The sequence below is a fragment of the Manacus vitellinus genome, unplaced genomic scaffold, assembly GCF_001715985.3.
Source record: "Manacus vitellinus isolate BGI_N305 unplaced genomic scaffold, ASM171598v3 scaffold_18_pilon, whole genome shotgun sequence".
Taxonomy (NCBI): domain Eukaryota; kingdom Metazoa; phylum Chordata; class Aves; order Passeriformes; family Pipridae; genus Manacus; species Manacus vitellinus.
Window position 1 is genome coordinate 2,011,310 of NW_021939324.1, and position 13,215 is coordinate 2,024,524.

The window sequence follows — 13,215 nt, forward strand, 5'->3', positions numbered from 1 at the left end:
TGCCTCTACTAAGCATTCTGCTAAACAAACTTCTGGAGGCCAAACTGAAGTACATGGAGGAAATTAAATGTAAATTTATAATGTAGTTCTTTTATGCCCCTCTGCAATCTTCCTCAAAACGATATGACCGACAGGAGTTCAGAAATGGCATTAAGGCTGGTGATCTGAAGACAGGAGACATGATCCAGATTACTTTTAACCCTCCTGTTCCATACACAAACTGCATCATTTCCACTAATAACCTAAAGTGGCAGTTTTGTAGTTTATAAACATGTACACAACATAAGAAAAAGAGTTAAAAAAACAAACAAACTCTGAGTCAGGGCTTGTAGCTGTCACCCAGTATTACCTTATGTTAGTTGTTACCCAATACTATTTTATATCAGGTTTGTACACTGTTCAGGTCTCTCTGAGAAACTGAAAAAATCAGTTGATTAAAAAAAGAAAAACAGAAGTGAAGAATGAAAAGAAAAACACACAAATAATTTTAAAAACAAAAAAGAATAAAAAATCATATTCCTAACATACAGCTTTGCAAGTGAAATATAGCTGACAAAAAAAGTAATGGAACTTTTAGTTCATTTGCACTTCTCATCATGACAGTGGTTGATGACATTTTCAACATACCTTCAGTTAAACCACATTTAGCAAATGTTCTGATAACATAAATATCCTGAAAACACGAGCCAGGAACAGCACAGCATGATTTCAGTATGTTCTGAATTAGGTGCATCGGTACATTTTCATAGAAACAGGTCATAATTAATGGAATTTAATTTGTCATTTTAAAACCTTTATGATGCAACTCTCTTGGCTGGCTATCAAAAACACTTTTGACTACTTCCCTGTTATGGGGAAATTAGAAAGAAATTAGTAACTGGGAAATTCCAAGCATATCTGCATACTTTTTTCCATAAGACCAACATCATAACTACTTTAGGTTGTATTGTTCACAAAGAGAATCACATTTTATCATTAATACTAAATAATTGCGGAGCTGGAGAGTAAAAAAGTATAGAAGCAGTTAATTCAGATTTGAAATATGATACTAGAAATTATAGTAATGCTAAACACCTTTAGTGCAGTAACTGAGTTCATCAGTCTGGATGAAAATCATACATCACACTCTGCTGTTGGCTTAAAGCAGCACGCAGGAAAAAAAGTGAAATTAACAGTGCAAACATTTAATAAAAGTATTATAAGAATAAGTGCTTCTTACTCTGTCTCTGCACAGATAAAAGGCATAGGTGTTGGGGCTGAATGAAAATGCATTGCACTTTTCAATCTGTGGGTAGGCATGCAGTCAAAACTACTTCTACTGGTGCTCTCAAAATGTCATGATGATCCATTTTCTTTAAAATGGACTGACACCAACATCTGTGTGTCCTTCAGATAAAACAAATAGTATTTTGAAAAGTTCACTCTGGCCTAGTAAAATAGGTACTGCAGTTCTCTGTATCACTAAAATACCCACTAATCTGCCATGCTGTGATATTTCTGACATCTAAAACAGGCTTCTGGTTACTATTAAAAAGCATTTGGTACCAGATTTTTTAGTTTTTAAAAGCTTTGGTGTTGCTCTGACACATTCTCTTCTTATTGCCAGACAAAACACAATGTTAAGAACTGCCAGTAAGGTCCTGCAATAACAGACACACTTTATCAAAATACTGTTCACTACAACTGACTCTGGCATTTAAGCTTCCTGAATAGGAACTGCTCCAAAAATTGAAGTCTACAACATCATCTTTTGTATTAACAATTTCTAGACACTAGGCATTTGCAGATGTCACAAATTTTATTACAGAAATTTCTGGCTTTATGTGAGGTTTTCTTAGCTACTGGAAAAGTGTTACAAGCACACTAAGAATTAGCAAAGCCTTCTGACACTGAAAGCAAACTACCACAACTATTTTAGCTTTTTTGACTGTTTCTGGATTCTGCTAAAAAAATTGAGTTTGCAGTAAAGTGCTAACTTTAACACCCACCACAGTTATTAAAACTAGTGCAGACAACTGATAAGAATGTAACTAGTACAGTTAGCAACTAGCCAGTTGCTACTATTTAAATCTGTATACATTTCTCCATTCCATTAATCTCTCAAAAAGTGATTACCAATGACTATCCAGTAAAATAACCAACACAAACTAGGATAATAATTCCAATAAAATAGACTGATTAGTTCCTGTAAGAAAAAAAAGTAAGCAGAAAGAACATTGATCCTCTCATTGCCATACATTAATCAAGTTGGTTAATATGGTATCAGAAAGCACTCCAATGAGGAAGTGATGAAAGCTAAAAACAACCTACAGAAACTATTGGTAAGACAATGAGCTTTGAACAGACATATGACGTAGTGTATTTGAAGAAGCAGTTTTAGACATGGAATCTAGCAAAAAGGAACTGAGACACTCTCGCCAGAATAAATGTAAATATACACAGAAACAGAAAGCTGTGGAAACGGGAGGAAGTTTGAGAGAAGCACAAACACAAAAAGGATCAAAGCAGTGATAGCAGCACAAGAGGTTGCATGGGACTGTAAAAATACCCTACATTTTCAGCATGCAATGACATGCATGGTTAGATCTTTATAACTATGCTAGAGGTAGAATTTAGATGCTTGATTTGCTGCTTAAGTTCCAAAATTAGATACTCAGCATCATCACTGTTACTTAACCAAGCATATCAGCACACTCAGCTGCTATTGCTCAAGATAGCTGACATCTTTAGTACCGTTTTAATTTTAAAGAGTTTCACTTCTGTTCATATCTATGGATAGTTCCACATTCCGCTGCTTCCCTTAGCTGACAATCTAATCAAGGACATCCTCAGAAAACAAGGCTGAAGACAGACTGCAAGACTAATGACAATCATTCCCTGGAGCTAGGGCTTAAAACTCATGTCTCTCTACTCCCAGATGTGTGAGATAATTCATAAACTGATCTTCTTTTGCACTCCCAATTAATATTTAATTATTCCACGCACAGCAAAACACCTTCAAAAGGAGACACTGCAACCATTCCACCTCAGTATTTTATAGCCAGGATACTTTCCTGGAAGATAGGAGATGCTGATTAGAGCTCCCTCAGGCAGAGGAAGGAACAGAATGCAAGCCTGATGCCTTTTAACTGCTGAGGTAGTGCATAGCATGCGTTGGGAGTGGCAGGCAAGGAACAGAACAGTAAGAGGTTTTGAACAAAAAAGGTCATAAGTCTAATTTCAGTAAAGGGATCCTGCAGTGAAGGAGACTGGCGTCCCAGACAATGGCACTGCTTATGGCAATGCCACACCTGAACTTCTTTTCAATATCCCTCCCAAGCAGTTCTCCATTCAGCTTATTGGGATTTGCCATGTAACTCACCTTTTCCTAGGGGCCTCCTAAGCAGATCATTTTAATGATGTGAATTCACAAACATCGAGCACCCTGGTACAGCTAAGCTTGAAGCTGCAACAACTTGTGCTTTTCTTTGAGTGCAGTACCTACCAATTTAGACAAGAGATTAAGAAGAAAGGTGTCACTGCCAGAGTGGGGAAATACCTTGATCACTTGGGGTCAGCACAATTCTCAGTGCACATTAGTCAATAGAGTGAGCAGCTCAGACTGAGAGTATTTACTGTAATTCAATAGAAAGTCATGAGGAAATGGAATGAAGAAAACTTTCAGGATATACAAACAATGAAGTTCACAGATAACGAAGTGCACCTTCAAAACAAGTCTTCCCGAATTCTGCTTCTCCACATGTTCCTTTCTTCCAACATTTCCAGTCTTATCACCAAACCTCCCACAACTTCTATGCCACACCAACTCTCCTGAAAGCTGCCATCTTTCCACAGCCTTTACAGATAATATCCCTTCTCTCATCACACTAATAAAATTAACATGATTAAGCATTAATCACTAAAATAAAACATTCTACATGTATCTTTCTCCCTGAATATATAAAAAATTAGTTTAGGTTGTTTGTAACACAGGTCGTAATTTCTCCTTATTTGGCCTGCTGGGTTAGATTTTGACTTGTGATATAAATAAGCACATTTCCAAGAAAGGATCTGATTTACATCACTTGAGTGTCTTGCTTGTCTAATCAATATGCATCAGAACATTATGCAGGAATGCCTTCCACATGGCATAGTTGTCCATGAACTGAGTGCTGCATCACACACATTCCTTCAAGATCTGTAATGTCAGACGGGGTGTCCCACAACACCACAAGTGCTATATTTGCACCTGTTCAGGTAGGTGTGGTTGAAGCATTACTGCAGTAAGCATATCACAGAGACACATGCAGGAAGAAATTACAAAAGAGATGGCATAAACCTTTGAGATCTCCATAGGTCATTATCATCCAACAAGGAACATCACTCCTTTGCATTGTTTTCCTTTTTCTTTCTTGTCAGCATGTCTGAAGGGGTTCTCCCACAGCACAGAAATACTTGTACAAAACTTAATAGATCCTGAGTTATCATTTTTCTGAGATCATTTCCAAGATTAGACTACACATGTCCTGCACGTGAAAGTCATTTTATCTAAGAAAGGATGGGAAGCACACAGACACTTCATTTACCATACTAAAACAAACAGTCTAAAAGTGCAATCTTCCATATGACAGGGTGGTAACTTCAATCTTCTTTCTTCCTCCTCAGATCAGATGAAGCCTTCAGCCACTCTGCTTTCTGAATCCATAAAAAAGTTCTTAAATAAGTGTTCCAGCTGAAACAAAAGAACAAAACTGCAACAAGAAAAAAAAAGCCTGTGAAGCACTGCAGAGACACTAAAAAGCACTGAAGTTTTTTGTGGCACATAACTAGGAAGGAACCATATAGAGTTGGTTGCTGAGTTCAGACCTCAGCAGGCTTTCTAAAATTAATTCTAGGCTCAGCAGCACTGCACAAGATATCACAGGCCTGTATGATCACAGGTAATTACTCATACACGGTGCGATTTCAGCTTTCATCACAATACCAAAACTGTTACAGCTGTACACAGTAGCTGTAGCAACTGAATGTTTACACAAGAATACTTACATTATCTAAATGCCTCATCTGAAACGTGCACACATGTAAAATTCAGCTAGGAGTTAGCAATATACATACTGAAACTATATAGAAAGAAGCAAGGTGCCAAGGTACATAAACCAAGGTTTATATTGTGAAGTTACAATTCCTGTTGACATGTGGAAGTTCAGGCTGTTGCAATCAAAAGGCGTGTTTGCAAGTCTAACATTTATAATTACACAAACATTCCCCCACCCTTAATGTCAAACATACTGAATGCCTTTCCGACAGTGAGAGGCTTTCCAGCTGGTGAAGAAAACAACATCAGGAATTCAATGTGTATATTACATAAAACTATTATCTAGCTACATTTTCAGAGAGTTCATTTTTTTCCAGTCTGTAACTGTACTATAGCCGGATGCCAGAATAATGGATAAGATGTATAAAGATATACATATGAATATTCACTTACAAACTTCTCAAAAATAGTACTAAGCTAATACATACCTTTATTAAATGGTGAACTGTTGTTATAGACTGCAGTGGCTCATATTTTACTTATGTCTATTTAAAATATATTAATTGCTAACACAGACATTCTTCATTTGTGACAAGATTACAGTCTCAGTTAACCAGGCATTAGCCCTTTGCAAACTGCTTACCAGTGATAAAGTATAAAATTCAAATGAAATACGTTAAATCAACTATAAATGGATCTTTCTCCTCCGAAGTTATTTCCACTTTGAAAGGCAAGAGAGTCAAGCAAAATTGCAACGGACCAGCAAGCAGCAATTCTGGCACTAACCCTTTGTATGACTTTGGAAAATCTGTCCTGGGTTCCTCCTCCTTTTTTCTCTCTGGTGTTTAGACAACAGTGATCTTAGACTGGTATTCAGGCCTGAAATCATGCCATGTTAGTAAAATAGCTTAGCAAAGTGCCTGCCCTAAGAGATTAATTGCCTAGGCTTCTTATATAATTGGTAGAGAGCATGACCTATGTCTTCTACTGATCCATGCAAAAGTTTTTCTATATTCCTTTGATCATGTAGAATATTGGTTTAAAAAATAGAATCAATTTAACTGATTATACCTGTATTGCTCCAAAATAAAGAATTTACACGTTATTCATCCCTGATATACTCAGGGCTTTTTTTCCCAATAAATAATAAATAGAAAACAGCAGTGTGTCATTTATGAAGGCAAATTCAATACTAGAAGGGGAGGGGAGGCTAGGATACATCCAGATTTGAATTACAGCCCTACCTGACTTAGACACATATTGGGAGGGTAGGGGGTGGAGGAGGAAAGAGCCACAGGGAAAACTCCAAGTGATAGATAGAAGTTCAAAATTAAAATATGCAGCATAATACTAATCATATTACACCTCTCACTAAGATGAATTAAATGATAAATATTAGTAGCTGTTATGTCATTTTTACTATTCAGTTAGGCCATTTATCAGTAGCTGTGTTGAAAATTTCACATGCCAGCTACAAGATCCACAGAGACCAAATCTGCTTGAAGTACAGACATATACATAGTTTTCCTCATGGGTCTCTGAGAGTGCTCCCTGTATTTTCTTTTCACGATCAGTGGACAAAACTACTCTTTTTAGAAATCAGGTAAGAAGGCCAATATCCACGACGAAGTGAAACTCTGCTTTGAATGGAAACAAAGTCTGAGTAACAGGGCTTCATTTGAACACGGCAACAGAACAACCAACTGCAGACCCCCACTCAGCTACCCTTTCAAATACTCAGGGGTCACTGCCCCCCCTCATGCTCTCGTATCAGGAGAGCTTGTGCTGCATCATAGGACTGACAGCTGCAGAAGCTTACCTCAGGACTGCTTCCTGATGAGTGATTTCAAATAAAATATCAGAGGAGAACTCAGAAAGAGCATCCCCCTAGTCACCAGTGAGCAGAGCAGAGAGCAGATGCAAAACAACCCACAAATATATATTCTCCTTAGCAACAGCTGCAGCAGTGGGTACAGTGCAAAAAGAGTTTTTAAGAAACTATAAGCAAGTCAAATACTCTTCAACTATAATGATTTTAGGTTTTCAGAATAAAAAGTGCTTCATATTGTATCTACTTTACTAGCTGACAAATGAAAGTGAAGTAGCCCTTAAGCATCAGGCTGATAATGCAACTGTTCTCAGACAAACAAACTGCAATAATTCTTGAAGGGCAAATTAAGCACTTGGTGGCAGGACAGAAATGGGACTACTGTTGAATTTGGCTGCCTTTTCCAGTCCCGGCCTAAGAACATACTGTAGCCTAACAGTATGTTTCAGTATTTGTTAATCTTATGAGGTCAGTCTGTTAAAGTTAATTTTTATTGCCCTATCTAAAATAAGAGGAAATGGGAATCATTAAGTTACCTTTCCTGATCATTCCTTCAGCACACCTAGCTTCCTAGAGGATAAACTACCCTCTGCTGGAATAAGAGAGAATTTACAGGCATGAAAACATCTTAAAAACTTGCAGACCTTCTTTGAGGCATTCAGCAGCAAATATAGTTCATCATTTGTTGCAGACTTACTAAAGCTGGAGCTTATTCCAACGATTTTGCAGCCATTGTCATGTTAGTGAAAGATAATGACTCACCTAATACATGAATCATTCACACAAAATTAGCCTTTTTTCAATGAGCTTAAGTAGATTTTTCTAAGAACAAAGCTGCTGATTTACAAATAGTATCTGGTAGCTTGTTGGTTTGTACTATTATTTTCTTGGTCTGGAATCTTTCAGAATTCAATACTTAATGTGATATAGTTCACCCTGTGCAACACTTGATCACATATGGTAACTACATGGTGTACAAAAACTTTCTGAATAATTGCAATAGCAATATAAAAAAAGAAAAATCCTTCTGAAAGAGCCCAGATTCAGCATTTATTCAGATAATTCTTCCACCAGATAACAAAAGAGCCATTGCATTCCACTACTAATTGTTAATCCATCTTGACAGCTAGAAACACTTTCAAATCCAGCCCCACAGTGGGCAGGATGGTACAAGAAGAAACTTCTATTAAACTTTTGGCTGATCATAACTCACATCTATCCTCAAATCGCATGCCCAAGCCAGCCTTCATGATGCCAAGGTAGAATACAGCCTCAGCATATACTATAAAGGATTCTTCCCTCTTTCTGAAGATGGTCCAGGCACCTTCATGGAAGAAAATAAATTTCACCTCAAAATTACTGACCATCTTCTTGGAGTGCATCATGATAGAAACAGAGAACACAGTTTGTACACAGGTTGTATGCTTTCCAGAGAAACTTCAGTTTATTTTACATGGAGGTGTTAAATAAAAAACAAAGCCAAGTATGACAAAAAATGAAAGAAATGCTACAAAACTATATCATGAGTTAAGCCACTTCCATGACTGTTAATCCAGCTGCAAAAATCACAGGTTCACTGATCTCACCACAGGTGCCTTTGGTACACAGCTTTTAAGAGTTGATAAAAGTTCCAACTTGCAAACAAAAATGCACAGCTTCAGTTCTTTCTACAAAGCCACAGAATATAGCTGTGAAACACACCCTAGAACACCATCATCACACCTCCAAAAAAAAAAAAAGGAAAAAACCCAAAAACCAACCAACAAAAAACCCAAACAGAATAAAGCCTGATACTCTGTTGAAATTTCTGGCACACAGATACTGTCCCAGCATTACAGTCAGGACCCTTGGAAAGGGTCTTCAGTCTTACTATTTCTCAAGGAAAATCTGCAGAACAGCTAGACTGGGACAGGACCTGCCAGATAACTACTTCCTGTGCAGTTTCGGGCTGTTTCAGCTTCCACCACAGCTGTTGATTACTGTAGTGCAACTCCACACAACAAAATGAAACACCACACAGCACCAGCTGCAGAAAGCTAATAAAATACAAAAACCTCCAATTACTAATATTTTCAAAGTATATTCTAAAGTCCCCTGTAAAACTAATCCAGTATTTATTTTAAAATACTATTTTACTTCAGTGAAGGTAACAGTTTGTGCCCAAGAGGCATTTAACTCAAAACATTTTTTTTCTGCATAGGGTCTGACTTAGCTGGCTACTTACAACTCATCAGGTAATGCTTGAAATAGTCAAAATTATTTTAAGGGCTCTTCTAAGAACTTCCCATTTCTGCTGTTGGCCTCTGAAAGGCAAGTAAAAACCGCCAAACTTAAAAAAAACCACAAAACAAAACAAACAAAACAAACAAACAAAAAACCAAAACAAGCCCCAAAACAAAAGCAGTATAAGAAACAGTTGAGAGAGAAGCTATTTTAACCTACACTGCTCCAAAGAAATGAATTGAAAAAATAACTTAAAAGTATTTTAACTATTAATGCAGACTTCATAACTGCTAAAATAGAGCTAGGTACCACCGCAGTGACAAATGCTATTACAGAGGAAAAACCCATTCAGTGTACTATAAAGATTAACAGCATCATTTAAACGGGGGGGGGGGGGAAAAAAAAAAAAAACAAACAAACAAACAAACAAACAAAAAAAAACAACCAAAATTCAGTAGCATGATTGACTAATATGGAACACATGACAGTGGAGTAAATTACAGAGCTGTGTATCTTGGCATGATAGTGTCCCACGGGAGTGCAGAGGTGCCTTGCATGCCAGAGCACCACTAGATCCCCTGGCAGTGGCAGCTTGCAGCTCTCTCGTAGATAGTCACGCAGCAAGAAGAGCAGGAATGGGACACGACTGCTCTCACTCACCAGAAAATTCACCCGCCCTGGGAAAGCCCCCACTCATCAAGATGTTTTATCAGGAACAAAGGAAATGTACCAGAAGTGCTAGTAACATTGCTAGTAATACTGGTAATAACCAGAGTTCCTAAAAAAAATAAATATTACCGTTACTAGCTGTGATGATTTTATACGAAAATATGCGGGCAGAAAAGTATTATAATCTTTAAAATATAAAAGTTTTATCTACTTACAATGCTACTTCTGTCAAATGATGTTACAGAATTTCCACTTCCTTTGAAATATTTTTTTCAACTTACTCCTTGTGTAACTTTTCATTTAATTATTCATTGAAGAAAGATCATTATGTAACATTTGGTTCAGTCTATCTCTGTTGTCTATTAATAATTATTTTATTTTGGCATACAGACAGAGTTTACTCTAACAGTTCGGTTTTCTCCTGAAAAATTTTATGTGTCAAAAGTATGACAGCTGAACAAAATTTAAGCAAAAAAGCAACAATAAAGTTTTCCCATACACAACTTTGCCATGAAAGGTGAATGGTTGGCAAACTGTTAAGTCAAAAATGTTACTGAACTCCAGATATGTAATGGGAGTTTAACATGCAAAATGTTTTTCAGACCTGCAGCACACTAAGAGCAGTCCAAAGTTTCCAAAATTGGCTGTATATACACTTCCACTGCTGAACATACAGCTCCTCTGGAAGCAGAGCTCGTAGAAGCCCTGCCAGAAAATGCCAATCAGTTCAAATGTCTACATGAGCATTTTGGTGTTAAAACCACAGTTACACACAGGAGGGAAACCAGTGCATAGTTTATTTGCCTATGTTCCAGCTGCCTCTGAGCAGTGCAGGCAAGGTGTTGGAACCATCAGCTGGCTAAAGGAGATTTATAAGGGATATCACTTGGCAGATGAGACACACTGAATAAATATGCCATGGAAGAAAAAAAGTCAAATATTTTAATTAAAATCTTTCATCAAGCTAGAACTATGACCACAGTTAGGTACACAGCTCAACTAATTAGGCTATAGTAGTTGACTCACGTGTTTCAGAATTAACCTTCTAAAAATTGTAACATTATAATCAGAAAAGTTTACTCTGAGGCAAGTAAAACTAAATTCTATTTTGTCTGTCCTTATGTTTTCTAACCCAGTATTTTTTAAATTAATTGGGGAGTTTCCATAGATGGTTACCACTCTAAAGCTTTCATTTTTAATTCATCATATTTTCTCACCTAAGTCGTTCCTCGCAAACAGAAGTTCTTTAGTGGTTACTCAATGATACAACGTGTGACATTTCAGCTATGAGAGCATGACGACTCATGTTACAAGTGGAATTTCTTCATTTTTTCAGTTCCACTTTGAGTCTCTTCTTTGCTCTGAAGACTAAGGATTTCACATGATTATACATTTCATCTTGACTAGGAGTTCTACCATTAGATCAGAGGGAAACTCCCAAAAGTTACTGCGTTTTTCTAAAACTCTGAAAGTTCTACGCAGTGGGAAGACACAGCACACTAACATGAAGCCTGTCCCACAGTTCTGTGGGTGACTTCTATAATATTCTCTAGTTAAAGAACTAACATTGTTTCACAAAACTGATCTTACTATCTTTGCACTCAAAATTATACTTTTGTTGTTTCTTCATTGATTTTCCTTTGTCACACTTTTTAATTAGTTCTTCAGATGCATCCATTATAAGACAGACCTTATAGAACAAAAGATAGCATTCACTCTTTCACATATACACTCATGTCAATGCACCCACAGAACGACCTGAGCAACCTCTACTATAGACTGAGCCTTCTGAAGACACACAGTCTGTTATGAGATGGTCTAAATACCTCATAAGACTGGATGGGCAGATAAGAAAAGTGGAAAAAAGGCAGCAACAAAGAAACACAGATCATTTCCTCTGCCTTTAGTCATCAAAAACCTTTGTACCGCTTCACGGAAGCAAGGTAGTTCTTTTCCCATACTAGTAAATATTGCTGCACCTGTGTCAATTTAATCCCAATTTACGGCCTCTAATGCCAGAGCACCAAAGTATCAGTGCAGGAAAGAAGGACTATTGAGAAAGCACATGCAATTACACTTCCTGAATTAAGAGCTTGCTCTGTACCTGGTTCAGGTTTCCTGGAACAGTCAGAAAACTGTTTAAAAGATATGAAAAAACAACCTTTGTGCTGTACTTTCTTTGAGAATTATTTTGTAGTGCTTCTAATTTGCTTCTGACAATTAGGCAAACCTAATTGAGCAACCTCTGCTCCCATGTGTACCTCTGTGCTTGTGGCAGAATGACTTTCTAATTTTGTAAAAGACAAAAAGCTGCCAATACTAGCAAAATGAAAGGAAAAGTGCTGTTTGTTTTCTCTGAGCAGACCAGATCAACACCACTACCATAGGTTCTTTATCTCTATATGTGTTACGTAAAAGCTTTTTCTAAACCTGAATTTCAGTTTTCAAAGCAGTTAGATAACTAAAAAGCTGATCAAATAAAAAAAAGCTTTTTTTCTTCATGTCTGTTCATACAGCGTTGAAAACTGAAACTCTTTCTTCTCTTTCCCACAGTACACACTTGTCCTCACATATTTTGTTCTGTCAGTATTTTTGTCATCAGTATGTCATGGTATTATTGTACCTTTACTGATAGCAAGTCCACAGGCATCATGTTCATAGGCTTTAAAAAAAAAAATAGAGGGAGGAGGATAATAGGACTAACAAGTAATAGATTTTTATGACATTTTGCCTCTCTTTGTCAGAGAGGAGGTTCCCGTGAGGATATAAATGTCATGCTTTGGGACACAGGTCACAGATTCTTTTTATCAACTAAGGTCACCAACTGTACAAGAAAGGGCATTAGACCAGCTGAACCTGGGTATGAAGTCCATTGTGACAGTGCAGAGTTTCATCTCTCAGCCAAAAGCATTAGCACGGGTCACTAGTACAAACACCCATGCACATACTTGTGGTCGTAGGTTTGGTGTGGACATCTCTGGGCTAGAGACTACATCACCACCATCACCACTCGGGTGAAAGCCACACATAGGCACTGCATAAAGGGACTGCTGCCCTTCCATCAGCCCAGATAAGACTGAACTACAATCATAGTGCTCTGCCAACAAGTGCAACCCTATTTCCAATTCATACGTGATTGTCTCAGTCAAGACCCAACAAGTTCTTGGAACATACAAATGCATCCCTTGAACGTACACACACCCTTCCTGTGCTCAGTACCCACGCAAAACAGAGGCCAGATTCAGACAGTACATCAGGAAATCAGCCGTACATCAGATCTCAGGGGGACAAGGCGGTCACGCTGCCCCGGTACCAGAGCACCGGCTGCCGGCCGTGCTCCCATGTGTCATCTCCTCTGTGACGAGCGGCCCGCGTACGAGCGGGGCTCCCACGGGCTCAGCCCTGCCCGTGGAGCCCGGGCTCCCTTCCCTGCTCCCACGGCGGAGCACGGTGGGCGCGGCAGCTGCTGGGGAAACACCGC